The sequence below is a fragment of the Pantherophis guttatus genome, chromosome 4, assembly GCF_059756535.1.
Source record: "Pantherophis guttatus breed Tessera chromosome 4, ASM5975653v1, whole genome shotgun sequence".
NCBI classification, from domain to species: domain Eukaryota; kingdom Metazoa; phylum Chordata; class Lepidosauria; order Squamata; family Colubridae; genus Pantherophis; species Pantherophis guttatus.
The window spans coordinates 116,956,316-116,983,586 of record NC_142066.1 but is presented as its reverse complement, the minus strand read 5'-3'; the positions used below and the strand labels follow the sequence as shown (position 1 = coordinate 116,983,586).

At 36.0% G+C, this 27,271-nt stretch overlaps 1 protein-coding gene across 8 annotated transcripts in view; it reads left to right on the top strand.

The window, feature by feature from the left end:
• Positions 1–400: 400 nt before the first annotated feature.
• CREB5 (cAMP responsive element binding protein 5) overlaps positions 401–27,271 on the top strand; it is a 266,380-nt gene continuing 239,509 nt past the window's right edge. For 5 of the 8 annotated variants that reach the window (XR_015733985.1, XM_087892619.1, XM_034402318.3 and 2 more), the window contains exon 1: positions 401–576. The gene's annotated coding sequence lies outside the window, so the exon portion shown is untranslated. The remainder of the gene's footprint in view (positions 577–27,271) is intronic. The other 3 variants (XM_087892614.1, XM_087892617.1, XM_087892615.1) reach the window with 3 other exon arrangements.

Sequence of the window (27,271 nt, the reverse complement as noted above, 5' to 3'; positions counted from 1 at the left end):
GAAATGCACTCTCTACTTGGTCAGAGATCCTCCCTTTTTGGTTTTAGACCTCAGCTGGAAACTTTCTTGGACCAAAATAAAACCTGAACCGATCGGTTCAGAACAGCAAGACCTTTTTTGCTGCCTTTATGAAGTGAATTGAGACTGACCCACATACTGGGAAAGGTGGGGGTGGGATTCAGTCCCCAGCAGCTTCCTTCTCCCAAACTCAGCAAGTAGATTTTTCCCAGGCTGATTCACAGAACGAATGGCAGCATTCCTGTCATCCTCGGTGCAGAAAGTCTTGCTTGCGCCGCTCCGATTTTACAGTCAGTCCTCCTCCGCCTTCCTGCATTGTGGCTGGCTGGAGCGGAGTGGGCGGGGGCGGGGTCCGCCTGGAACACGCCCCTCCCGTCTCCGCCTCTTTCTTGATTCTCTCGAGCGGGGACCGCAATGATTTAGAAGTTCAGGAATCCCACGTGACGTCACGAAGGGTGATGTAATGCTTCTCTAAATAGAACGTATTGTAACCTTCTCTCAGTCCAACGTGGTTCCTTCACTCAGACTGCTGGTCCCTTTCCTTCTTACACTTGTTGGGTAAGTCCCTTACAAATATTGAACTGTTTTGGTTTTTCCTCCCGTTTTTCCTATCAACTTTATATTGCATTTGAAAACTCGCTTTTCCGGAGGGTTTCTTAAAAGTTCTGGGTTGCAGAGGATGGTGTTTGTTTTCCTTTAATCCAGAACGTGTGTGCAATCAACGTACAGACAGGAGAGCAAACGAAGTGAAGCGGGCGAGAAAGTGCGATCCCGACAAAATAGCCAGATTGTTGTAAACGGTACTTGTTATATGTTTAGTTTGGCGGCTGAGTCTGAGATTTTGCTTGACTGTGTACAAATTAATGATTGATAGTGACTTACTTTCACTTGGGGAATGAAGCGGTCTTATCTCAGGCAGACGATCCGGCCCGTCAGCGCATGACACTAACTGGAAAGTGAGTGACTCGCTCCGAGAAGATGCGGAACGGTGCAGATTTGTGCCCAGTCTCTCTGCTCGGTGTAGTAGCCCTGATCATTTGTTATTAATCGGAATGGAGGGGGGAGTAAAATGTTTAGGAGCTGCATATGTAAAATGATGCGTGGGCATTCAGATATTTAGACGCTGAGACAGCAGCTATAGAGAGAATATCTTTGGCGATATCTTTTCCTGTAACTGTCAAACAGAGAAATTAATGTGCAAAAGTTTGAAAACTTAACCAGAATGATAGCGGAGAATGTCTCCTGTCTCCTTTCGCGCGTGTCTTCCGTTGTCACTGAGTTACAATTCTTCTCTCCCCTCAAATTTGCCTGGGACTTCTGAACTTAAAGAAACCTTATCCAGAATCTCCAGTCGCTTAACTACGATCGATCCCTGCTTGAGCCCTGGATGTGCGCTCTGTATACCTTCAGGAACATTGTCTCCACAAGCATCTGATCTCACGGTCCCTGTCATTTAGGAAAGGAGTTTCCAGAATGGCCCAAATCAGCCTCCAGACCAGCTCGAAATGTCTCGCTTCCGGGGCTTGAGCCAGTTTTGTCTGCCTTATCCGCTTTTTCTCAGGGACCGTAAATATATCATCAAGTTAACAATAACAACCTGGGTGACCGGAGTCCTATCTGCAGGGAACTGGCGAGAGAGATACAAATCAGGCGTGTACTTTCTTTCTTTCTTTCTTTCTTTCTTTCTTTCTTTCTTTCTTTCTTTCTTTCTTTCTTTCTTTCTTTCTTTCTTTCTTTCTTTCTTTCTTTCTTTCTCTCTGTCTTTCTCTCTGTCTCTCTCTCCCTCTCTCTGTCCTCCTGCCTGCTTCCTAACATTCTTCTTTTTTGGTGGAATGACAGCACTAAACTCCCTCCCGCCCCACGTTCCCGTGTCTTGCGGCTGCCTTTTCTAGCTGCTTCCTTTCTAGTACTTCTCGGCAGCGCGAAAACTTTTAAACGTCGTTTCGCGAGTTCAAGCAAAGAAGACTCGGACGAGAGAAGTTTCAACAAGAGTTGTTGGACTGGAAAAAAAAAAAGAAGAAGAATGAAAAAGACCTATTGCTTCTCCACTCCGTCACGACACCATTCCATCTCCAGTCCTCACATGGTCCCCTCCTGTTGTTTTTTTAAAACAAGGATTCGTGGTATGTATATATTTGGTTGATAGGTGGCTGCATCGCTATGTTGCACCCCTCTCCCTTATGTCGCCCCCGCCCTGTCTGACATTATCTTTGGGAGTCAGAGTTGGTTCCTGGACCATTACGTCATTCTGCAGGCTAGTAAGATTGTGTTAAGAGGTTCGGATATTGGGCAGTTTTTGGGAGGGTCAGGCTAGAAATGCAGAAGTCCTGCCACCTAGCTTGAGATGAACAGCGTGACCCCTTCTTTCCAAGATTCTTTGCATTCTCAGCAGACGTTTCTCCCCCCCCCCCACGCCTCAAGTTTTACTCCGGGAATGAGAAGACTATGGGGGAATACCTGCCTAACTAAACTTGCCACTTGCATTCTTCAAACTCAGCCGCACGGGGCGACCGTAGGATTCGGGGTCTTGGACAGGATGGATGACCGAAAGGAGATATATATCTCCGGTCGCCCTGCGCTCTAAGGAGGGTGATAAGTGAGTAATTTGCGCGTCTCTTTAAATTCCCCCAACTAAACCTTGTAAATGATAATCTGCATTACTTGGAAAAATAGTGGGTTTCTTTTTTAGGAGGTTTTAACAATGGTTCATCACGGATCCTTGTCATAATAGCTTTGAAGTTGGATCCTACACACCTTTCATAAAGGACTTTAGAGAGAGAGATACAATTAGAGATTACACTGGAACCAATTCTGAATAAAACTTTCCTTCTTTCAAAAATAAACTCTCAAGGAGAGAAAACAATCTATACAGATTCATATATTTTCTTGACTGAATAAGTTAGTGAAAATTTTGTACATCTTTATACTTTATACACATGCTGGTACACAAATCTCTATAGTATAGCATAGCATAGCGTAGCGTAGCATAGCATAGTATAGTATAGTATAGTGTAGTGTAGTGTAGTGTAGTGTAGTGTAGTATAATAGTATACAGAAGTAGTAGGGCATAGTGAATAGTATAGCCCATAGTAGTATAGTAATATAGCGTGTCATAGTGTAAAGTATAGCATAAAGTATAGTGTATAGTGTAGTATTAGTATAGTGTAGTATTAGTATAGTGTAGTATTAGTATAGTGTAGTGTAGTGTAGTGTAGTGTAGTGTAGTGTAGTATAGTGTATAGTATAGTATAGTATAGTATAGTATAGAAAACAAATATTATTTATTAAAAGTGAAAGTCTGGCCAAATTATAACAGACTTTGCTAAAATTGGGGAAGTGGGAAAAAGAATGGAATTTGCTTAAGTTTTGAAAGCTCTCTTTGGAATCTGTTACTTTTATGCCCAAGATTCAATTTTCATGAAGAATTTAAAACAGCTAATACTGGGTGAGTAAGGGAAGGAGGTATGAACTGAATTCCTTCTTTGGGTCTTTTTTTTTTTTTTTTTTTATCCCTGTGCAGGTCGCAAAGCCCCAGAGAAAAGTGTGATTAATGATCAGTGATAAGTGATTAGTGGTTTTATTCAAACTGTTACCTCTGACCAGAAGCACACATCAGAGGATTAAGAGGCTCTTTTAGATAAATGCTCATTAGTGGAAGGGGAAAATCAAAGATAATAGCCAAGCATAAAGAGACAACTTTCTAGGAAAATCATTCCTGCCTTCAGAATAATAAGCTCAGTTCAGAAAAAAGCACTTTAATTTAAAAGTTGCTTTTATCTTGTAAATCCAAGTTGGATGTATAAGTTCACTGGGCTATTATAAGCTAGATTTTCCCATATCCATGGGACATAATCCTAGTTGTGATATTTCTTTCTTCATTTGGAGAAACAATTGAAACAATTGAGATCTTGAAAGCAACAAAAATATTCCCAGGTTCAAGGTATCTGCTTCAAATACAGGAGGCACTTGCTGTTAGTTAATTTGATAATACAATACACTTCTGGTGAGGTTTACTTCTGAATTATGAATGAATCTAACATGCAGCTTTTGCTAGCGTATTATATCCTTCAGTGCTTACAACAAACTATTTCTCTTTGGGCTAGTCTCTCTTCGTCAGTCTATCCCACCTCACAGGATTGCTTTTCTGGAAAAAATAGGAGGAGGAAGGAGTATTTTGTCTCTTTGCTGCCTTGAGTTACAGTATTTATAAAAATAATAAAGGCAGGATAATAAATAAACATAATTATTGTTCTACACTTCTTAAAATAATATTTTCCATGTGAATTAAATGCTCCTGGAAAAGTAAACCTTAAAGTAAACCTTAAACCTAAAACCGTAAACCTAAAAGTAAACCTTAAAGAAATACTGTAGAGGAGGTAAAGCATATGAGTAACAAAATCTTGAGTAACATTATAACAGCTACTTTCAACTGAAGAACATAGATAATATAGATTCTCCATTTCACTTTTGCTATTTGGATATAAATTTTAAAAATGGTCAGTGTGGGGCTGATGGGTTTGTGGGAAGCAGGGAAGGACGAAAATAAAATGTAGAAACTTACCTCAATAATCGGTCAGTCCATTATAGTCACCTATAATTGTCTACTGCTGCCTAGGCTGTTCATGTTTTATACACTAACTAGTATTTGTCACTTACTATACTTCTTAAATCTTTATTTGGATTGAAACAATAGAATTTAAAGAATACAGTTGATTGTCTCTTATTTCCAAACTTGTTTGAAATACTTAGACTGTACCTTTTAAAAATTGTATAACTATATGTTATACAAATAACTATATGTTTCCAATAATGAATACAATATTAAGAACAATCTAAAATATTAATGGAGCCAAGCTGTTGCTTAGGTTAGGTAAGGTAAATTAGGTAAATTTAGGTAAATTAATCTGTAGAGCCAATGGGATTATGGAAAGATAGTAAAAAACAGCACTAAACTCAAATCAAAATTGAACTTTTATAACTCAACAATACACACAAACATACAGACACACATTTGTGTGTGTGTGTATGTATATGTATATATTATATGTACATACCATTCACACACAACATATATTAAATATCCTTTTGTTAGATTTTATATATCTATCTATATATAAAATGCAAAAACATATTTACTGGAGAAACAGCCTTTTAAAAATTTAGAATCACTAAAATATATAAATGAACATACTTTTTCATTGTCTCTCATACACTTTTGAGCCTTATTCATAACTTACAAGAGAAATATTCATAAGTTCATACTTTAAAAAATTCCTATATTCCATTATCACATAAAAATAGCCAGATAACAAACCTAATCGATATTCCCAGATGCTGGTCAAGAATAGTCCTATATGAACCTGTTGAATTGGTCCAAAATCAGAACATTTTGGAAAAGTTCACTACTAAAGTCCCAAATGTAGTTGAGCAAACACAAGCTCTTTGTCATCATCATTCCTGGACAAGTCAGAAATTTGCTTATGCATTTATTTCAAGCCATGAAAGATGTATGTCATCATCACATATAATGAAAGGTGTGTGATCGCCACAGAGATGTGTTATGCCCTGGAATTTTAAAACTGCTTCTGATATGCCTTTCATTAGGATAGCAGTACATTATTTATGTTTTTATAGCAACCACCAACCTTTTTACCTAGTAAGTAAACAATGCCACCATAGTGCATTCTTCCAAGATCACAGCAGATTATATGTTCTTTCCTATTACTAAATCCTTAAGTAAATTCTCAATAGGAACAAGGTGATTGAGCATCTGCAACCTTCAGTTTAAATCAGATAAGATCGAATTAACCCCCTTTCACAGTAAAATAACTTCAAATCATATATAATTTTTGCTGCCTATCATTATGATGCTTCCTAAAATAAATCATCATAAACTTAACAATTTATGAATATTCTGTTTTTTTTAATGAAGTAAGTTGGGATGGTGATGGCTTGATCTCTGCTTTAAATCATTAACCACAAAAAAATTATTGATAAAATGTATAACTTAACATTTGCCATTGTGGTTGCATGTATTGTAAATAAAAAGCTACTTAGAGTTTGTACTACCTCTCTGATGAAAATTCAGATTAGATCCAAGCTGAATTTTACAATTGTAAAGATCGATCAATATTCTTAGTCTTTTACCAAAACCGAAACTCATTATTAGTTCAGCAGATTGACACTGTTTTTTTTAAATTAAGGACTGTCTTTTTCTTGTTTTCAGAAATAAATTAGATTTAATCATCCTAGTTAGGTTTTAATAAAAATGATGTTATTGATCACCTATTGTTAATATTGTTTAGTTTCATTAATTTAGCTTTAGAAGTCCGATCACTGAATCTTAAGGTATAACACTTATGTTTTCCATCCTACTCAACAAAGAATTATAGATTAAGGTTGTGATTCTATGTAGAGTTACTTAAATTCCAATGAAGTCAGTGTGGCAACATGTAGGATTATATCTTGAGTATTTCAGATGCAAAACATAACCAAGTCTAAAGCTTCACAGTTACAGTTCATAGAGAATATAGTATGTGTCCCTTTGCTGCTTCAGGAGCTACTTAGAAAAATTTGGCAACAATATTAAATAAATGAAATAACCAGCATTTTTCCCACTAGTAGTCATTTATTTCCATTTTAAAGGCTTTAATCATTATGTTGACTCAGTTTTATGAGATGGAAAAGTAAGAGTGATAATTTATATGACCTGTAGTTGTATGATACTATGGAACTATTTCTTTGTGTTAAATGATGAATTGGATGTTAAACAAACATCATTCCCAGCATTTACATTGTATTAAGGCAATGCTGCCTTGCTTAAAACCAGATTCAACTGATCAAAATGTAATTTTGTTTACTAAGAATTTAGGGTTGTTAAGTATGTTATAGGTGCATCTCTCCCAATCAACTTATGTTGATTTGGACAAAACTGTAGTTCATTCAATTTAGAATGAGATGCTAATAACTGTATTATTTTACTGGTTTTGACGTAACTGATTTTCTGGAATAATTAAACTAAGATACGTTTTATTCTAATATGAATACTGACTATTAAAAAAATACAAGTACTTCTTCAAATATTCTCAGACAAATTCCATTGATTTGTAGCTGCAGTATGCTTAATAATATATTTCTGAATATTAATTAGCATATAATTGTTCATAATTGACTCATAATTACCTAACATTGTCAAATGATGTTGATACACTCATTTTGTACTTCTTTAGTTTATTAATTAGTTTCCATTACCTATGGCTATTCATATCACTAAAATTTACTTATTCTATGCATAAACCATACTTTTTAATAAACATCAATATTAGAATAATAGAAACTGTATTGGTTTTTTTTGAAAGCTAAGCAGCTATACTTATGATATCTTTAAGACCACTGCAAGCTACCTAGAAATTTATAATAATAGACCTGATGTCTTCAGTGCATTTCTTAGAATTCATACAGTATATCTTATTAATATTAACTATGGAGGAACCAAACATCAAAACACACAAATCATGCAGTGGTGAAATCCTCTTCGGATTGCTACTGGTTCACTGCCCGTATATGCACTGCATGAGCCAAATGCATGCTGTGCGCATACATGCACAGTGAACATCAAAAGCATGCTGTGCATGCATGCACAGTGCATGCCAAATGCATGCTGCGCATATGCATGTGCAGTATGCACCAAATGCACACTTTATGTGGAAAAAAGAGGCTTATTAAGATAAATAGAACAGCAGGTGCGGGTAACAGCTGTGCTGTGTGATTTAGATTTGCTAGAAAGCATAAGCATAGAAAGGAATATAAATTTCACGGCACAGCTGATCCTCGGAAATACCGGTTTGGATGAACCATAGCTTTTTTTTACTACCAGTTCGCCCAAACTGGTAGCTTACTATCACTACTGGTTTTCCCAAACCAGTGTAAACTGGTAGCATTTCACCACTGAAATCATGTTTATTTTTGTATTTATTATATTGGAAGGCCATCCAACTCCAGCATATAATGTAATGTAATGTAATGTAATGTAATGTAATGTAATGTAATGTAATGTAATGTAATGTAATATAATATAATATAATATAATATAATATAATATAATATAATATAATATAATATAATAAATTATTCAACAATAACTAATTTATGGCCATCAATAATTTTCACTTTATTCCCTTCTTCCAGCAAAGCTAGTCAACTTTGTGGTAGTTTTCACACACTAGGAACATTCCTAGTTGAAATGCCCATTCAAAGTTGAATGACAATGCCCATCAATATCAGAGGCAATGTAGTTGTGTAGTTGTCCAGTTCTGGATGGGGTTACACTACCTCAGACAAACCCAGTGTACAATCTGAGGGTTCTCCTGACTCACGATTCAATGAGCAAATGGCAGTCACGGCTAAGAGACCCTTTGCACAACTTAGTATTGTGCACCAGGGACGGGTCTCACTTACCTTTGCTACCGGTTTGCTCACGCGCAGATCATATTTGATGACATCTGGGCAGGTGGGCGGACCCTCCCGCTGCCACTGCTACTGGTTCACCCAAACCGGGGCAAACTGGTAGCAACCCACCACTGTTGTGCACCAGCTGTGTCCTTTCCTGGATCAGGAGTCCCTGTGTTCAGTCACTCAAACCCTGCTTATCTCATGCCTGGAGCACTGCAATATGTTCTATATCAGGTCGTTCTTGAAGAGTATCCAAAACTTCAGCTGGTGCAGAACGCACATGTTCTTGGAGGTCCTAGGTGGCCCATGTTACAAAATTGTACTGCAAGCTGCACTGGCTGCCAACTTGCTTGTGGATCTAAAACAAAGTACTGATTATCAACTTTAAAAGCCTTCTAGGCTGGGTCCAGACTATCTGAGAAACCAGTTTACCCAAATGGGATAGCCCACACCCTCAGGCTGGCAGAAGGCTGAAGACCCTGTCAGCCATGGAATTTCAGCTGGTAGGATCTGGAAGAAAAGTCTTTTCTGCTGTGGCTCCTGCTGTCTTGAACCTTGGGGGCAGGAACCCCCAAGGTCAGATACACTATCATCTTTTGGGCTTTCTGAAAAGCCTTCCATACATGGCTATGCCAACCAGCCGGAGGTCCCATAGGGGTATGGCATATTGGAGATAGCTTTACTTGTGGCACCCACCTCCTCCCTGTTTGCTCTTTGTTTCCTCCTTCTCCATCCTGCTTAGTTTTATTTTAATATCTTATTTTTTTATTTTAATGTTTTATGCTGCATTTTATTCAAGGTTTGTAAGCTGCGTAGAGTCTATTTTAGCTGAATTGATGGCATACAATTTTGATAAATAGATAAATAAATACATTTGGTCTAGTGCAGGGGTGAAATTTACTTACCTTCGCTACTGGTTCACAAATGTGAGGGTGCACGCCTCCTCCACACATGTGCAGAGCCTTCTATGCATGTGCAGAGGGTAAAAAATGGGGTATGATGCCATCCGGGTGGGTGGGCAGAGCCTCCCACCGCTGGTGCTACCGATTCTCCTGGGCCAGATAGAACCGGCTGAATTTCACCACTGGTCTAGTGGACTAGTGGCCTAGGCCTAGGAGACTGCGAGTTCTAGTCCAATTTTAGGCATGAAAAACTGACTGGGTGATTCTGGGCCAGTTACTCCACCCATCTCACAGGGTTGTTGTAGTAGAAAAAATAGGAAGAAAAGAAGGAGTACTGGGTACATTCATTGCCTTGAGTTATTTATAAAGAATAATAAAGGTGGGATAAAAATCAAACAAAAATAATACATAATAACTTACCTGAAATATTTCCATTTTAGGTAAGTTTCATAGCAGAAAGAAGAATATTTACATACAGAAACGCTGCAATATTTTCTTTTTAAAATGTTATCTTTGTTTGATGGTTATGAACTAACAAAATAGCAGCATTTAATTTTTCACAAATCCCAAAGACCTGGTAAAATGATGGAAAGTTCTTATGCTGAGAAATATTTTTTAATGGTTGGACAGTTGGAATTCCCAGGGCGCCAGGTGGTCCATGAAAGACTTGAGTGTGCCTTCCAGAGTTCTCCAACAGTTAATTAGATTGTATGTTTTAAAACAATACAATCTAAACTCTTTTAGATTTAATTCAAGAATGGTCATTTGGGAGTGCAACATAACACAACTCTCTCTTTCTCTGTCTCCCCACAGTACTTACCTAATCTGGGAAAATAATAGCTCAGCCAGATGCTGGGTTTGTTCCTTGGACATTCTGAAACACCTTTTCAAATGCAATCCAAAGCAGTGCACAGCTACCCTTATTTGTATTCAAATATTGTTAAATAGAAACTAAATCATATCAAATTTAGTTTCTATCACTATTTTTCACCTAATACTTTTTGAAATGGGGTCTGACAGTTAAAATATAACGAGAAATCCAGAAATAATCCAGAAAACATTTTGCATTTTTGATCCAACAGATTCGTTCTTCCACGGAAAATTACAAAAGTACAGATAATTCCATTTATGAATAAGATTGGTGAATGGGATAAAAATTGGTGGTGCCTGGAGAGGCACCACCAATCAAGATAGGCAATAGATAGAAAAATTGAGCAATTGCTGATTTCACATAAGACATTATTGAATGCTCAAATATTTATATAAGGATAGCCTCAGGACTCCGAATCGGGTATGAAAAGAGCTAATAAAATTTCTTGTAAATGTTCCTGTAGCCTGTCACACTCAACAGTCTGGCAGCTGCATTTTAAACCAGCTGTTATATCTGAGAACTCTTCAAGGATAGCCCCACTGTCTTTGTATTACTCCCTTCTTTAATTAAAAGTTGCATTCCAGATGGAGTTTGTGAGGTTTTGGTCTGTCAATGGAACTCTAGCAAAATGTTGGTTGATGGGCTTGTTTAAAACAAGGCTTCTATGTCTATTACATGTGTTCTAAGATGATGTATTATTATAAACAAGATTCTCTCAGACATTTTGATCTGTGGATTATTTAAGCTTTCAAATTAAAATATTTAAGGCTTAGTGTGCTTTCCTGAGCTTATTTCGTGTAACACTTTAATTGTCATTTCCCTCTTGGAGCTCTGAAATTAGAACCAGTTGATCCTCAAAAGCAATTTAACTAAATATTTTAGAAAATTACTAGTATTTATTTCATTTTCACATAACATATTATTTCCAGTTATTATTATCAGCTCTGATTGTGTCATTATTCTGCCTTCGGACTATAGCCAGAAGAGTGTTTGGTGTATGCTGTTATCTAATTGGATTTAACTTTCTCAGATACCTACCAGGTTTTAGAATTAGAGTTACCTGAGTTAAAAAACTGAACTGACATTTAATTTTAAGGCACTATCAAAAACATTAGTGTTTTTACCCTTGATATTCTCTATCAAGGCTTGAAATAGAGGTGTTGATTGTTATATCCATTATGGCCTACTTAGATCTGCACATTGACTGAACTGACCAGCCGGTCCTCACCTGGTCACTTTTAAGTTGATGCTGTTGAAGACTATACAATGGGTTGTAGTTTTCTTTTGCTATTGTTACTTTTGGGAAGAGCAAATGGAAATCCCTATTTGTGGCAAGGGTCACTGCAGAAGTAGTTGAATTTCATTTTGAATTTGGTTATTGGCCATTTACTGAATAGTGATATAGTGAATATTTATCATGAACATTCTGGTTGTGGACTTGTTGCAATTGAAGCTCAGAAATATCCATAGCCTTCTGATAGCTTTAATATTCAGAGTAGCCACTGAAGTCCTGCTTAATTTCAGTTGTGAAATTATAAGACTAGCAACACAAAATTTTCCTTTCTGATGTTCCATAATATTAAAATGGCTTGATTCTTTCATTGAATATTCAGCCTTGTGGGACACTTGTCTGGATTTTTTTTACTGGGATTTTAAAAAATTATTTTCAAAGGGTTTGAAGATGCTATAATCAAGGCCAGCTTTAAAAAGAATTCTTAGTTATACTATTTACTTTTGTTTCATGCTGTTACGTTTTTCTTCTGTTTTGTAGACATTTGCAAATCATTGGAAATTGAATGAATAGAAGTAGGAATCAAGGAATAATCATATCTAGAGAAATTATTTAAATAGGAATAAAAATCCCAAAAACTAATTAGGGGAGAGAGGAAGCTCTCTCTCTTTATGATAGCTAAATTTTCAATCAAGAGAATTCTGCATAGTTGCCATTTTGATTTAAGACTTTTACTTTCAAGGTGCTTATCATGGTTCAGATACAAAAATATAGTATGAGGATTGGGACCCATTTCCCCCCATTTTCAGGGTCTTGCCAGATTCCATTGCTGAAACTTGGAGGCAAATTGCTAATAAAAACAGATCCATTTTATATAGCATTTTTATTTTTATTTAAAATAAAAAAATAATTTACGATCCAACTCAGAAATTCTCAGAAATTTCCAGCCTATGGATCTGTCCACTGTGGCTCTCAAACATCAGCCACATATGATGATTTAGCAGCTTTTGATTAGAAGAGAGTTTAGGTTTCATTTACAGAGATCTCCTGCATTTACTGTTTCTTCATTTGAATATTCCTTAATGCTGATATTAGGTAAGTATTATTTTCTAGAAAGTTGATATTGCTGGCATGAAATATTTAAAATTATGTGAAAAACCAATGAACTTATTTTATTTATAAATAAATGGCAAATGTTCTATAGCTTCTTAGTGATACTTATGTGATTGTGCTTTCAAGCCCTGTGTTTATGCCACAAATTGTTATTATATTTTGTATATTAGCTGTACATAAAACTATCCACATGGGCCAAATGGTAATTATCTTTAGACTATGCTGTTTTTAATGGGAAACCCAGGAATCTACCTAAATTTGTCTTAATGGTACCCATTATATTTGTTTAAATGCATGCTGCAATTACAACAATTTTAAGTTGTTTTGTTTTACATTGAACTTTTTCCATTAAGAGAAATCAGTCTATCTGATCTAAAGCAATTTTCTTTCAATTATTCATGATATAAAACCTAGAAATTAGAATCTGAATTAGACTGGTATTGATACAGACAGCAAGGAATATATTTGTACTAAGTTAGGGTCTTTAACCAAAGGGTCTTTGTTGTAGTCCTTGATAATTGTGATTGTGATAATATCTACTATGTATATTTTTTATTTTTAAAAAATGCTTATTTTCATTCCAATATAAACTCTTCTACAAGTAAGATCTCATAGAAGAATTTAAAATCTTCTACTTCTTAGTAGAGATCAGTATAATTCTATAAGTGATTTCCTTTTAAACAGCTACTCACATAATTGCATAAACATATGAATGGTATCTTATTTAATTTGTCCCCTAATTTTGCTGATCTTTGAATTCTGACCTAGGAATGATTGCAGAAATAGCCGATTTCATAATTAATGCCCTGTTTAAGGGGCACAATGCTTTTAAAGTTCACTTTAGCTTTTAAGGGCATCAAAACTGGTAGATAAACAAAACAAATAAAATATGTCACTGGATGTTGTTCAGATCTGCTTAATGATTAAATAGTTTTTTATTTGCTGCTGACTATTGTTTGAACAATCATTATCAGCAGCATACATAGTTATGATATACTATTTCCAGAGAAGTTCCTGCAACCTATTTTAGTTTTCTTCCATTACCAAATAAATGTATATTTCTCAAGTTCTTTTCATCAACATCAACATAATAATTTAACTGTTTAGCCAGATGCGTTTTGTTCCTTGTATTTTATTATAAATTTTATAGAATTTGAGTTAGTTCTTATTAGTCGTATTAGTTATATTACTTATTGTAATTTTGTTTATTTTTATCCCTATAAAGTGTTCTGAAAATTTTCATTCTGGGATAGCATATGCATTTTTATAAATTTCTAGAAAATGATACTTTCTCTCCTTTGACCTGATTCTTACAATAATCCCATGGGAAAGGGATTAATTGCCTTAATTGGCAAGTTTAGGGCCAGCAGATACTTGCATCCAAGTCTTAAGCAGATGTTGTAACCACTAAGCCATGCTGCCCTTCCTTCCAATAAGAAATAATTATTTTGGCAGTTTTAAAATGTAACATTTACTTATTTTAAAAATAAGTATAACTACTGCGGATTAAATTATCCTAGCTGAAATTCTATTGAAATGCATGTTATTGAAGCCCGTGATAATCTTTCGGATGAATAGGAAAAATAGGAGTGATTTTTAGGGCTGCAAAGAACTGGGGAAAAAAACCTCATTTTGATAGGGTAAGGTTATATATTGAACAAAAATGTAATGAAATATATGTAAAACATTTTGTTTTCATTCTAAGAAAGTTAATTTGTTATTATTTTACAACAGTGGAAAAATATTGTGGGAATCATCTGGTATATTTATAAAATAGAAAACTTTTTATCTACTCTATGTGTAAACTATCTACTTGGCTAGGGCAATATTATGGCTAAATAGGCATAATAGTCTGACATGTTTAGAGATAGCACAGTTCTAAATTCACCCTATCTTACTTCTGAACACATTTTTTTTTCTGAAGTGACACAAAATTCTACCAAGAGGAACAAAAACTCATGTATAAATTGTACAGATGGTAAAATCTTAAAAATCCATAATTAAAGTTTGTTTGATTTATGATAATAGTATTGTATTGTTGGGTATTCATGAGCTGTAACTTTTTTATTTTCAAATTGTCAGCTTATTACTTAATGTATTTCTTTCTAATTGTAGAATTTTTAAAAACACAGGCAAAACAATTACAGACTTTTCTGTCCTTTTTGTGGCTCTACTGAGTGCATAAAAATGTGCTGATTTTAAACTTCTCAGGAATGTCTTGAAGCATTCTCAAACTGCTGTACAACAGATAAGAGTGAAGTCACAGAGGCATCTAAGGTTATGCATTTTATATCTCTGTAGAATTGATTGGAAGGAAGCTTGCCAGGCTACAATAATCACCAGACAATTATTAAAAACAAACTATTATTCCATTGTCAAAAAATTGTAAATGGCATTATTTACATCTGCATCAATATAAGTACATTGTTTTGTGTTCTCTTTGCTAACTCTGAGACTGACTAAACCATTATTCTCTGCACATTGCCCTGCTGAGATCATCCATGACAATGGTGTGAAAACAAACGTGTTTTAGCACGATAAAGTCACTATATAATTTTAAAAGTGGTGTTCGCTGGGCCAAAACCTACTGTTAATTTCAGCTTCAGTCACAGTAGAGGAGAAAATTCTCCTCCCCCAATGAAAGATGCCTGGTGTGTAAAAAGGAAGAGAAATCACTGTGCCCACTGCTGAGCATCGAATCATCAAGTCTGCTCAGTGTCATGGTTTCACACCGATAATTGATGGAAACTGAAAAAAAAGAGAAGTTTTTTTTTTACTGCTTCCTTCCCTCAAAACTTAGTAGGAAATTAACTCAATTTCTTATACAGTTCTGTGTATTCAGGTATTTTTAAAAAAATTGTTATTAGAGAATCAAAAGTTCTTTACACAGAAAAGTGCAAAATTAGGAACTATTTCAGATTTTGGTGTTTTAAAGGGGACATCTTATTTTTTTTTATTAAATACACTCATGGATTAAAAATGTTGTGTATAGTTGTGGTCCTATAAAAAGTATTTCTGTGTTTAATAGAATTTTCTTCAAAGGGATTGAAGTCTAATCCACTTTCTAGTTATTTTTTAAAATGTGCACTATTTAGGAATTATTTTAATCAATGCTTTAGAAATATTGTAAAGTAAAATCTTATACTGTATGCCAGTTCCACTGAAAACAATATAAAAATTATCTAAGTAAACATGAATTGTATAATAGCAGTGTTATTTATTTTATGAAGCCTAATACTTTAGAAAAAGAATAGAAATACTTTTCATTCTCTTTTATATCCATTGGGTATTACCAAAAGACTTCTACTTGCAATAACTTTGTTTATCTTCCACTTTTTTTTCACAAAAAGCCATTTCAGAAAAAGCCATCTACCTATCAGAAAAATAAGATTTATGTTTCTCCTGTGGAAAACATCATTCAGTTGAAATAGTCAATACATAACTTAAATTCCTTTTTATACCTGCCTTAAGTGCTATGGTATCTAGAACATAGCTATTCAGAAAAATGTACCAAATTAGCAAATTGGATACAATGTCCAAATCATGATCACTTCTTGTACATTGTGATTCCTTATTTAGTTGAAAAAGACAGATTAAAAACAAAATGGAAAGAGAAAGATACATACATGTTTGTATCATGTTTGAAAGCAATCAATACAATACAGCCATAGCAGCTTTAAAACTGGGCTATAAATCAGAAACGTATTTTAGGAAAAATATAAAAGCCTCCTTTCCCTGTGCTTCACTCTTAATCTAAATTGTTCTTCTCTAGTATATCTCTTGGATAAAAAAAGTTGGTAGATGTAATCTGATTTCCCACTTCATATTTAGTTGGGATCCATCCAAGTGAACTTAATGATACAATGTGATTTGAGCAAAGCATTCAAAGACTGCTTTGCAACATTCTGTAATGCAAATAATCACTTCTTTTCAAACATCAAATAGTTGTGTCTTGGAGAAGACTTGAGCAGATACAGTGGGGCAAAAAAGTATTTAGTCAGCACCAATTGTGCAAGTTCTCCCACTTAAAAAGATGAGAGAGGCCTGTAATTGTCATCATAGGTAGACCTCAACTAAGAGAGACAAAATGAGAAAACAACTCCAGACAATCACATTGTCTGATTTGGAAAGAATTTATTTGCAAATTATGGTGGAAAATAAGTATTTGGTCAATATCAAAAGTTCATCTCAATACTTTGTTATATATCCTTTGTTGGCAATGACAGAGGTCAAACATTTTCTGTAAGTCTTCACAAGGTTGGCACACTGTTGCTGGTACGTTGGGCCATTCCTCCGGGCAGATCTCCTCTAGAGCAGTGATGTTTTGGGGCTGTCACTGGACAACAACTCCCTCCAAAGGTTTTCTATGGGGTTGAGATCTGGAGACTGGCCACTCCAGGACCTTGAAATGCTTCTTACGAAGCCACTCCTTCGTTGCCCAGGCGGTGTGTTTGGGATCATTGTTATCTGAAAGACCCAGCCACGTTTCATCTTCAATGCCCTTGCTGATGGAAGGAGGTTTGCACTCAAAATCTCACGATACATGGCCCCATTCATTCCTTCCTGTACACGGATCAGTTGTCCTGGTCCCAAAGCATGATGTTGCCACCCCCATGCTTGACAGTAGGTATGGCATTCTTTGGATGCAACTCAGCATTCTCTCTCCTCCAAACACGATGAGTTGTGTTTCTACCAAACAGTTCTACTTTGATTTCACCTGACGATATGACATTCTCCCAATCCTCTTCTGGATCATCCAAATGCTCTCTAGCAAACTTCAGATGGGCCCGGACATGTACTGGCTTAAGCAGAGGGACACGTCTGGCACTGCAGAATCTGAGTCCCTGGCGGCGTAGTGTGTTACTGATGGTAGCCTTTGTTACATTGGTCCCAGCTCTCTGCAGGTTATTCACTAGGTCCCCCCGAGCCAGAAATCTTGTTGTTTGTAGGTGACCAAATACTTATTTTCCACCATAATTTGCAAATAAATTTTTCCAAATCAGACAATGTGATTGTCTGGATTTGTTTTCTCATGTCGTCTCTCATAGTTGACAATTATGAGCCTATGATGACAATTACAGGCCTCTGTCATCTTTTTAAGTGGGAGAATTTGCACAATTGGTGGCTGACTAAATACTTTTTTGCCCCACTGTACATGGGAAAGCATTCTTTTCTCCAAGTTCAAGAAACATGTCTTTGCAATGGTGGAAATCCCAGACTTCCCCCGTTCATGTTTCTTATGCCATGATTTTTGGGTACTCATAATTTATTCTTACACATTTTATTTTATATCCATAAACTAATTATAAAATCAAGTATTTCACAGCCTTATTTCTGTTGTAGAGTCATTGAATCTGACATTAGTAAGAGTTAAATGACTTCTGCTAAACATACTATCATTATATGAGATATAAAACATCTGTAAAAGAAGTCTTGCTTGCCTAAGGCCTTTTAGCTGGCTATTAACTGAGACAAAATTCTAGATATCTGCTACAAGCCAGCAAGAAATGGTTATGGTTTATAACACATCCACTTAATAACAGCAAATCCATGCTTGCAACAAACTGTACATGACTTTCAGAAGCTATGAATGGAACTTTCTTTTTTTTATTTCCTTTAAGAATCAGAATACTTTATATAAAGTTGCTGATATATTGATAAAGTTCAAGATGTCAAAAACCTATCTAAATTAGGGAATAAAACTGGATCGGCACCATCGTCTGCCCCATCATCTACCCCATCATCACCAATGTCAAGCACTTCAAGTCAAAGGTCAATTTCTTCTTCTTGTTGTGCCATATCCTTCATCAGATGTTGGTGAACATGTTGGCAATCCTATTTTTGTCAACAGCCACATGAAAAAGTGCTGCTGAGTTTTGTCCAAACCAGTCCCTTAGGTTTTGAAGCCATGATGTTCTTCTTCTGCCTGGACCTCATTTGCCTTCAATCTTCCCCTGGAGGATTACGTGAAGGATGCTGTATTTTTCTGGGTGTCATGTGACATGTCCAAAATATTCTAACTTTCACTTTTTAATGGCTTTGATGATTTTCCTTTGCTTTCCCAGGTGGCTTATCACCTCCTCACACCTCCTTTGCGATTTTGTTAACCCAGTTTATATGTCACAGCCATCTGTAAATCCACATTTCAAATACTTCAGAATCCACATTAGTGTTCTTTGCTCAAAAGAACAAACTCCCAAGGGAGGTACACGTAAGAGTTATGAAAAAAACAATAAGGAGCCTTGGTGGCGCAGCAGACTAAAGTGCTGTTAAGTAGCACCAGCTGCCTGCAATTACTGCAAGTTCAAATCTCACCAGGCTCAAGGTTGACTCAGTCTTCCATCCTTTCAAGGTAGGTAAAATGAGGACCCAGATTGTGAGGGCAATAAACTGACTTTGTATAAAAAAGAACACTGCTTGGGGGGGCGGGCGAAAGCCCTACTAAGCAGGTATATACAAAAGTATGAAAGCTATTGCTTAACACATTGTAAGCCGCCCTGAGTCTCCGGAGAAGGGCAGCATATAAATCGAACCAATAAATAAATAAATAAATAAAATAAGAGCAGAAACTCTTAAAAAAAAATAAAAGAGGAAACTCTGAATTATAAAGGAAGAGAAATTGTGGTGCTAAAACAAGCACCCACAAGAGTTAGAGATCTGTAGAAGCAGTATCAGTTTCTGACAGGACAGTTGATCAAACACCAAGTAAATTCTAGATGATTGATACCAGAGGTTACCTGGCATGATAGAAGACACAGACTGGACTCTCTAGATAGTGCATATGAATTCTACAACTATTACTTTATACCACAGGAGCACAAACAAGAAGAGAGGAAGTAGAAAATAGAGGGCAAGAGGAATTAATGACAGATGAAACTACTACTAAGCAACCAGAAGGAAGTGAACAAAAGAGACGAGCAGAATGAGAAGGAATAAAAACAAAGGAGCAGAGAGAAACTAGAACAGCAAAACCCATTTATAAGTGACACAATGAAAGAAGAAACAATTTTAATTTTTTCTTTATGTGCACTGAGAGCATATGCACCAAAGACAAATTCCTTGTGTGTCCAATCACACTTGGCCAATATTCTATTCTAATTAATATTAATGGACTAAACTCTCCCATGAAAAGGAGAAGAATTTTTACAAAATTGCAAAAAATGGACTTAGATATAATTTGCTTTCAAGAAGTACATATCAAAAGACAATACAATAAACTCTTAGAGTACCCCCAAATTGGGAAACTATAATTCTCGCTGGCACAACAAAAGAAAAGGGGGGTGGTCTTATACATCAAAGAACAATAAAAGCCAAATCTATATATGCAGATGAAGAAGGGAGAATATTAATGGTGGAAGTAACAATAAACCACAGACAGGTACTTTTGACAGTAATTTATGCACCAAACAACAAGCAAGAAGATTTTTACGGGAAACTCCAAGAGAAAATTGCAGAATTGGACTAAGAAAACGTTTGCTTACTAGGAGATTTTAATGCTATCACAGATATAAAGCTAGATTACAGAAGCAGTAAAATAAATAAAAACGCAAGGAAAATTTTACGAAAATCTGTCTTTAAACTGGTGGAGGAAATGAACATCCAAGAAATATGGAGAAAGAAACCTGGAGAAAAATCAATATATATACTACTCGAATAGCCATCAATCCTGGTCAAGGATAGACATGGCATGGATGACACCAGAACTAAGTACCAATATACAGGAAATAAAAATAGAACCAAATATATGGGCAGTCAGGATTAAATGGAAAGGATACAAGAAAAAAGTGAGATGGATGTTGAATCAATTAATATTAAAAAACAATGAATTCATACAAACAATAGAAAAAGAAATAACATTCTTCTTCAAAGAGAATAGAAAGGAAGAAACCTCACTACAAAATAGGACACAGTGAAGGCATACTTCCGAGAGCTAGCTGTTTCTTATACAGGTAGGAAAAATAAAGAAAAGAATCAACATAAAGAAACACTGGATGGAAAATACAACAGATTGGAACTGGAATTGCAGAAAAAAACCACAAAAAAGAAGCTCAAAAATCAAATGGAAATAATAAAACACAAACTGACCCTACTCTAAAAAGAAGAATTAGCACACAAAATTAAGAGTATAAAACAACACTTTCTCAAAAATGTCAATAAACCAGGAAGATGGTTGGCATATAAATTAAAAAGAGAGAGGGAAAAAAAAACAGATACAAAGCTTGATAGACAAGAAAGGTACATTACAACATCAAAATGACAGCAAAAAAATAATAATCCAGAACTACTATGAAAATCTGTATGATCAAGAGGGACTATCAGAGGATAAAATAAAATAATATCAAGAAGAGGCTGGGTTGCCAAAAGTCCCTGAAGAAATGAGATCTACACTAAATGAAAGGATACCGATGTTTGAATTAACACAGGCAATTAAGAGATAGAAGAATAATAAAACTCCAGGACCAGGTGGCTTACCGGCAGAATTCTATAAACAATTACAAGATTCCCTGGGACTGGTACACTACTGGAGGTTTACAATGAAGTCTTACTAAAAGCTAAGATACTAAAATCCTGGATGGAAGCAAATATCACCCTCATACTAAAACAAGATGCAGACTTATCACAGATTAAAAACTATAGACCCATCTCACTTTTAAATGCGGACTATAAAATTTATACATCAATAATAGTTGAAAGATTGAAGAGATTCCTGAATCAATTTATACATTCGGACCAGAATGATTTCCTGCCAAATAGACAAATCAAAAATAACATGAGACTAATTCTGAACACATTGGAATATTATGGAGCACACCCAGAAAAACAAATGGTGCTGATGTTTCTTGACACGCAGAAAGCATTTGACAATGTAAACTGGCGATTCATGATACTGCAGCTAAAATATATGGAATTTAGAGAAAAATTCACCAATATGATCAAGACAATATACACAAAAGTGTATATACTGCAATATACTGCAAAAGTGTTTGCGAATGAGGACATAACAGAGAATATTAATATTAAAAGAGGCACAAAACAAGGATGCCCATTGTCCTCCTTATTATTTATTCTGACTCTGGAAGTGTTAAATAGAAAAATCCACCAAGTATAGAAATAAAAGAGCTCTTTCTTGTGTTCAGGTAACCTCCTTTCCTTGGGGTTCCCTGCACACATCCATAGTTTTGGCATAAATCATTGGTAGGAAAATCCCCCCTCCCCCATTTTCTTGCCGATCCTCCTTTCCTTGGGGATGATTTATGCGAGAACAAAGCAAATCCACTTGGTCTAAGTGCATAACTACACCGGCGGAAAGTTGGTTGGGTGAGCTAACATTTCGGAGGGCACAAGCTCTGTGCCAGCCATACAGGCATCCTGCAGGCATCCCTGCAACGGGACAGACAAATGACAATTGCAGTGTCCTGGGGTCATGCGACAATCTTTTGCAACCTTCTAACAAGCAAAGTCAATGGGAAAGCTAGATTCATTTAACAACTATATTATTAATTTAACTGGCAAGAAAGGTTATAAAATAGGGCAAAACTCACTTAGTGCTGACTTGCTTAGTAATAGAAATCAGTTATGGTCACATTGAGGAATTCCTGTAGATGTGTTTGAAACAGTGATTTAAAAAGTACCATCAGTGGTGGGTTCCTCCCACTTTGGTCCGGTTCTTGCAAACTGGTAGTAAAAGCAGTGGGAGGCTCTGTTACCCACCCAGAGGTCATCATGGATGATCTGCGCATGCGCAGAAGCTTCTGTGCATGTTGCAAACCAGTAGTAAAGGTAAGTAGAACCCACCCCTGAGTACCATGTAGCAATAGCAATAGCACTTAGACTTATATGCCGCTTTACAATGCTTTAGAGCCCTCTCTAAGCGGTTTACAGAGTCAGCATATTGCCCCCAACAATCTGGATCCTAATTTTACCCACTTCGGAAGGATGGAAGGCTGAGTCAATCTTGAGCCTGGTGGGATTTGAACTGCCAAATTGCAGTCAGCCGGCAGTCAGCAGAAGTAGCCTGCAGTACTGCACTTTAACCACTCCGCCACTGAGGTTGCACTTTAGGGACTTTTCCCACGAAAAGAAATTGGACAATGTAATTAGAATGGCATTAAGGTTCTGTTACTGTTCCACATCTTGATGATGTCTTATATTCTATTCTGTCTTCTTTCCAGTTTTACCTGAATAATGTCTGAAGTTAATTTTCTGGAAGCTTCAGGCAAAGTTTGCCACAATTTCAAGTTAATGTATTTCCTTTTTCCCGCTTCTTGTAAAGTACCAAGAAACTTTTTGTACTCAGTCATTAGTTAAGTTACACTGCAATAAAGAATCCCAATGTGATTGAGAAGTCATACCAAATTTTCTTTTCCAACTCACATTTGCGGTTAGTTACCAATTGGAAAAACTTAAATAATGAAAGTGCAAAATCTGAACAAACTGTGAAAATTAATAAAAAGGAACGAACAGCAGATGATATCTTTGTGCTGGTTTAAAAATTAGATATTCCAGAACTCCAAATTTAAGAGACAATAATGAAGGAAGATATTGTACCCAAAATTTCACTGTACATTAAAAATGCCTAAGAGTAGAGTAAGCCAGAACAAATATTATTAATATTAGAGTTAAAGTTAAAAAAAAAAAGACTTTTTTGACAAAATACTGCATGGTGCTATAGTCTGTATTAGGTATTATACATTAAGGACTTTCTAACAGGCAAGGACTACACTGATTTGAGATAAGTGTCACCATAATCACTGAAGTTTCTTGAGGACTTGAACAAGCTAATTATTAAGTCAGATCCTGCTCCAGACAAATGCTTGGTGACAGTTACCTAGCATTTGGAATAGCCTGGTCAAGAAGTTACAGGTAGTCTTCAACTTATGCCCACAATTCAGCCCAAGATTTCTGTTGCTAAGCAAGACAGTTGTTAAGTGAGTTTTCACCATTTTACGAACCTTTCTGTTGTTAAGTGAATAATTGCTGCTGTTTTAAGTCAGTAACATGATTGAATCTAATATCCCCATTGATTTTGCTTGTCAGAAGGTCACAAAACATGATCGCATGATCTGGGACACGACAATCATCATAAATATGAGTCAGTTGTCAAGCATCTGAACTTTATTCACCTGACCGTAGGGATGCTGCAATGATGATATGAAAAACAGTCATAAGTCACCTTCCCCCTCCCATGCCATTGTAACTTTGAACGGTCACTAAACAACTGTTGTAAGTCAAGGAATACCTGTAATCATTGTTGGCAATTCTCACCTTTCTCTTTCCCTTGAATCTCTGCTTCTTCCAACCTAATGCTTATATTTTGAAGCAATGTGAAGGGTGACATTTCTATTTCTGCTAAACAGCACCTTTTTTGTCAAGTTCTTTGTTTTTTAAAGAAGTATAATATATAGTAAAGAAAATAGTGTTAACTATACATTCTTAAACCATATGTAGCCAACCTGGGTTTTATATATGCCAACTTTTCTTTTTATATGCCAACTTTTATAAAATATAGTTGATCCAGGCTGTTTGTTTGCAGATCTATTTGCTGTTTTCTCTTTAGACAGGAACAACAGCTCATGGAAAATAAGGAGGGAGTTAATTTGACCTGTTCCTTAGGAATAGAACATTGGCAATATTTATTTTCTCCAAAGCAAGTCAGATGCCAAATCCACCTGTCCTCGACTCCAATTTTCTTTGTAAGAGATGATTCAGCATACTCAGAACGAGACTTTTTATTAGTATATGGCTATTTCTCAGAAAATAAGCTTCCCTGGTCAGACAAAAAGTACACATATTGAAATGTTGCCAATTAGGTTTAGATAACCTGGTCACAATGACATTTTTATTATCAGTGTGTTACTCATTTACGAAGATGGGATTGCATTTTTGTCCAAAAGTGGCTCTTTATAAGTCCGTAGCTTCGATTCCTGACAAAGGTTTGGGACTGACCAAGGCCTGAGACTGACTTCTTGAGGTAAGCTTATAAAATATATTATAAATAAAAAATTGTTAACAGAATTATAAATGTAAGAAATAAGGCAAAAGGACAGTGTTGCTTAAATCTAAGGTTTTTATTTCATAAATGCTTATCTGCAAGTGAAACTAACCCAGTTCCATAAACTTCCAACAATTACTTTTACTAACAGTTTTTTCCCTAATCTACAACTCATTTTTGCCTGGATTGAGATGCATCTCTTTTTGGGATGATGCACAAAAGCTCAAAATGCGGTTGATATGCCTCTCAAACATCAGCTTTTAAACCAGTACCAGGGTTGGGGTTTTTTTCTGTTTCAAATTCTTATGCTTCTAGTTTCTAGGAAAATAGAATTGTTTTGGAAATTATTGGCTAGCTTCAACAGTTATTTGCTGAATTCCACAGATCATACCTTTGCTTGAAGACTTTGCGTGCATTATTTTAGATCATGGCTTCTTGATCTTAGAGAATCATCAGAAGTTGGATGAGATGTCTTAGCCTATGAGTCCAATTTCCTCCAATATAGGATTCAGATCAAAGCATCTTTAATAAATGTTTATCCAGAATCTGCTCAAACATATCTAAATAAGTCAACCATTCCCCTTGTGAACTGCTTCCATTCTTACTGTTTTTAACAAGAATTCCATTTCTTTCAACTTAAAAACTATCAGTTCCATAGTTTTTACCTGGGGAAAAGATTCCTGCTTTGTCCTTTCTTAGTCATTTTTCCTGAAAGCATTATACCTAATTCTCAATTCTTTCAATGCTTTCCCACAAGGCAAATATAATTCAAACTATCTAATATCCATTGCATTGTACAATCTAGTAATATTCAATCTTTTGAAGAAAGGGATAACATCGTCTGTCTGTCTGTCTGTCTGTCTGTCTGTCTGATGTGATATTTCATCACTTCATCCAGTTTTTGAAACATAATGAGTAGAACATTAACAAGTTTCTTTAGTTCACCAAAGCAGCCTCTCTGTACAGTTCTCCCAAACTGGAAGATTTCTCCTGCTGCAGGTAACCTCTGATTGTTAAAAAATATTATGAATTTAGAGATGCCTTGTTCTTACAGCTATAACTAAGGCAGCTATGATTGCCAAATTCATAGTTTAAAGTTAGGTTTCGGCTGGTTTTATAACATTGCAATCTTACACAGAATGGAGATGCTGTAAAAGAAAAAAAAATAGTTCCTTAAGATGTTCTTTTTAAAGATGCTGATTTTTGTAGAAATTTGAAAAATAGTTTCAAAGGCACCAATTATTTCATTGGAATCCTTGTATTTCTGTCCGGTTCACTAATTCCACAAGTTTACAAAGTGACTTGTATGAATGCTATATCGTTTTTGGCATCAGAAATTTATTTTCTTCATTCTGCTGTTTCGACAATTGGTACATGTATACGAAAAATATTAATTTCCCCAAAGATTTGGATGGGGGATATTGTAAAAATTAAAAGAGGTAGGAATATTTTTACAAAAAAAAAAAAACCTTTAAAAAAAAGGCATCTGAGTTACTCATACAATATGATCTTGTTTTGTTTTTCAAGAATATTCTCTGGCACTAATTTTTATAGCAGGAGATAGGCAATATGCTGCTGATATGTGTATCTATTAGCTACATATATATAGAATACTAATCCATAATTGGCTAATACTAATTGGAATTGGCATTGTTCTGGTTTAAAATAAAGCTCATTTGGTTAAGTAACTGAAGAATTGTAGTTGACTTGTTCATCGATTTACTATAATTTGTTTTAAATCATGTATAACAATATATCCAAAAGAAATTGAGTTGAATGATAAGTCATGTAAGTTCAAGGATTTGCTCAGGTTCAGAAATTCTTATCCATGGCATGCTACAGTTTGACTTACTATTACCGTATTTTTCAGAGTATAAGACACTCCGGATGCACCTTAGTTTTTGGGGAGGAAAACAAGAAAAAAAAAATCTGCCTCTGCCTACCAGACTCCATCGGTATTTATCTGGCTAGCATCCTTGCAGCAAACAGCAAACAGTCTGGTCAGCTTCAGCACATTATGAGAGCCGGAATCAGCATGAGCAGCTGATTGGCAGTTGGATCGGCCTCCCAGAATATTTCCAATCAGCTGTTCCAGGCTGTGGGCATTGCCACAGCCCATCGCTGCCTCCATGCGTTATATTTTTGGCCTCCACATGTTGCATTTTTGGCCTCCACATGCTCCAATTTAGACCTGTTCCAGGCTGCTGGGATCACCGCTGATCACCGTCTTTGTGTGTCACATTTTCGGCCTCTGTGCATTGCATTTTCAGTCTCCACACGCCCTGATTTTGGCCACTGTGCATCACATTTTCGGCTCGTTCCAGGTGGCAGGGATTCCCACCGCTGCCAATCCCCACCACTTGGAACCAGCTGAAAATGTGATGTGCAGAGGCCAAAAATGGGGCATGCGGACGCTGAAAATGCAACGTGCAGAGGCTGAAAAGGCAATGCACAGAGGTGGTGATTGACAGCAATGTGTTGTGGGTCTAAAATGGAGCATGCAAAGGCCAAAAATGTGACGCACGGAGGCAGAAAATGGCCAAAAGGTGGGGGCCGGTGGGTGCGCGGAGCTTTGGCAACATTTGCTGTATAAGACGCACAAACATTTCCACCCACTTTTAGGTATATCCAGAATATAAAGCCTAGTAATCCAAAGACTGTTCTCCACCACAGATATTAAATGGTGGTCCCCT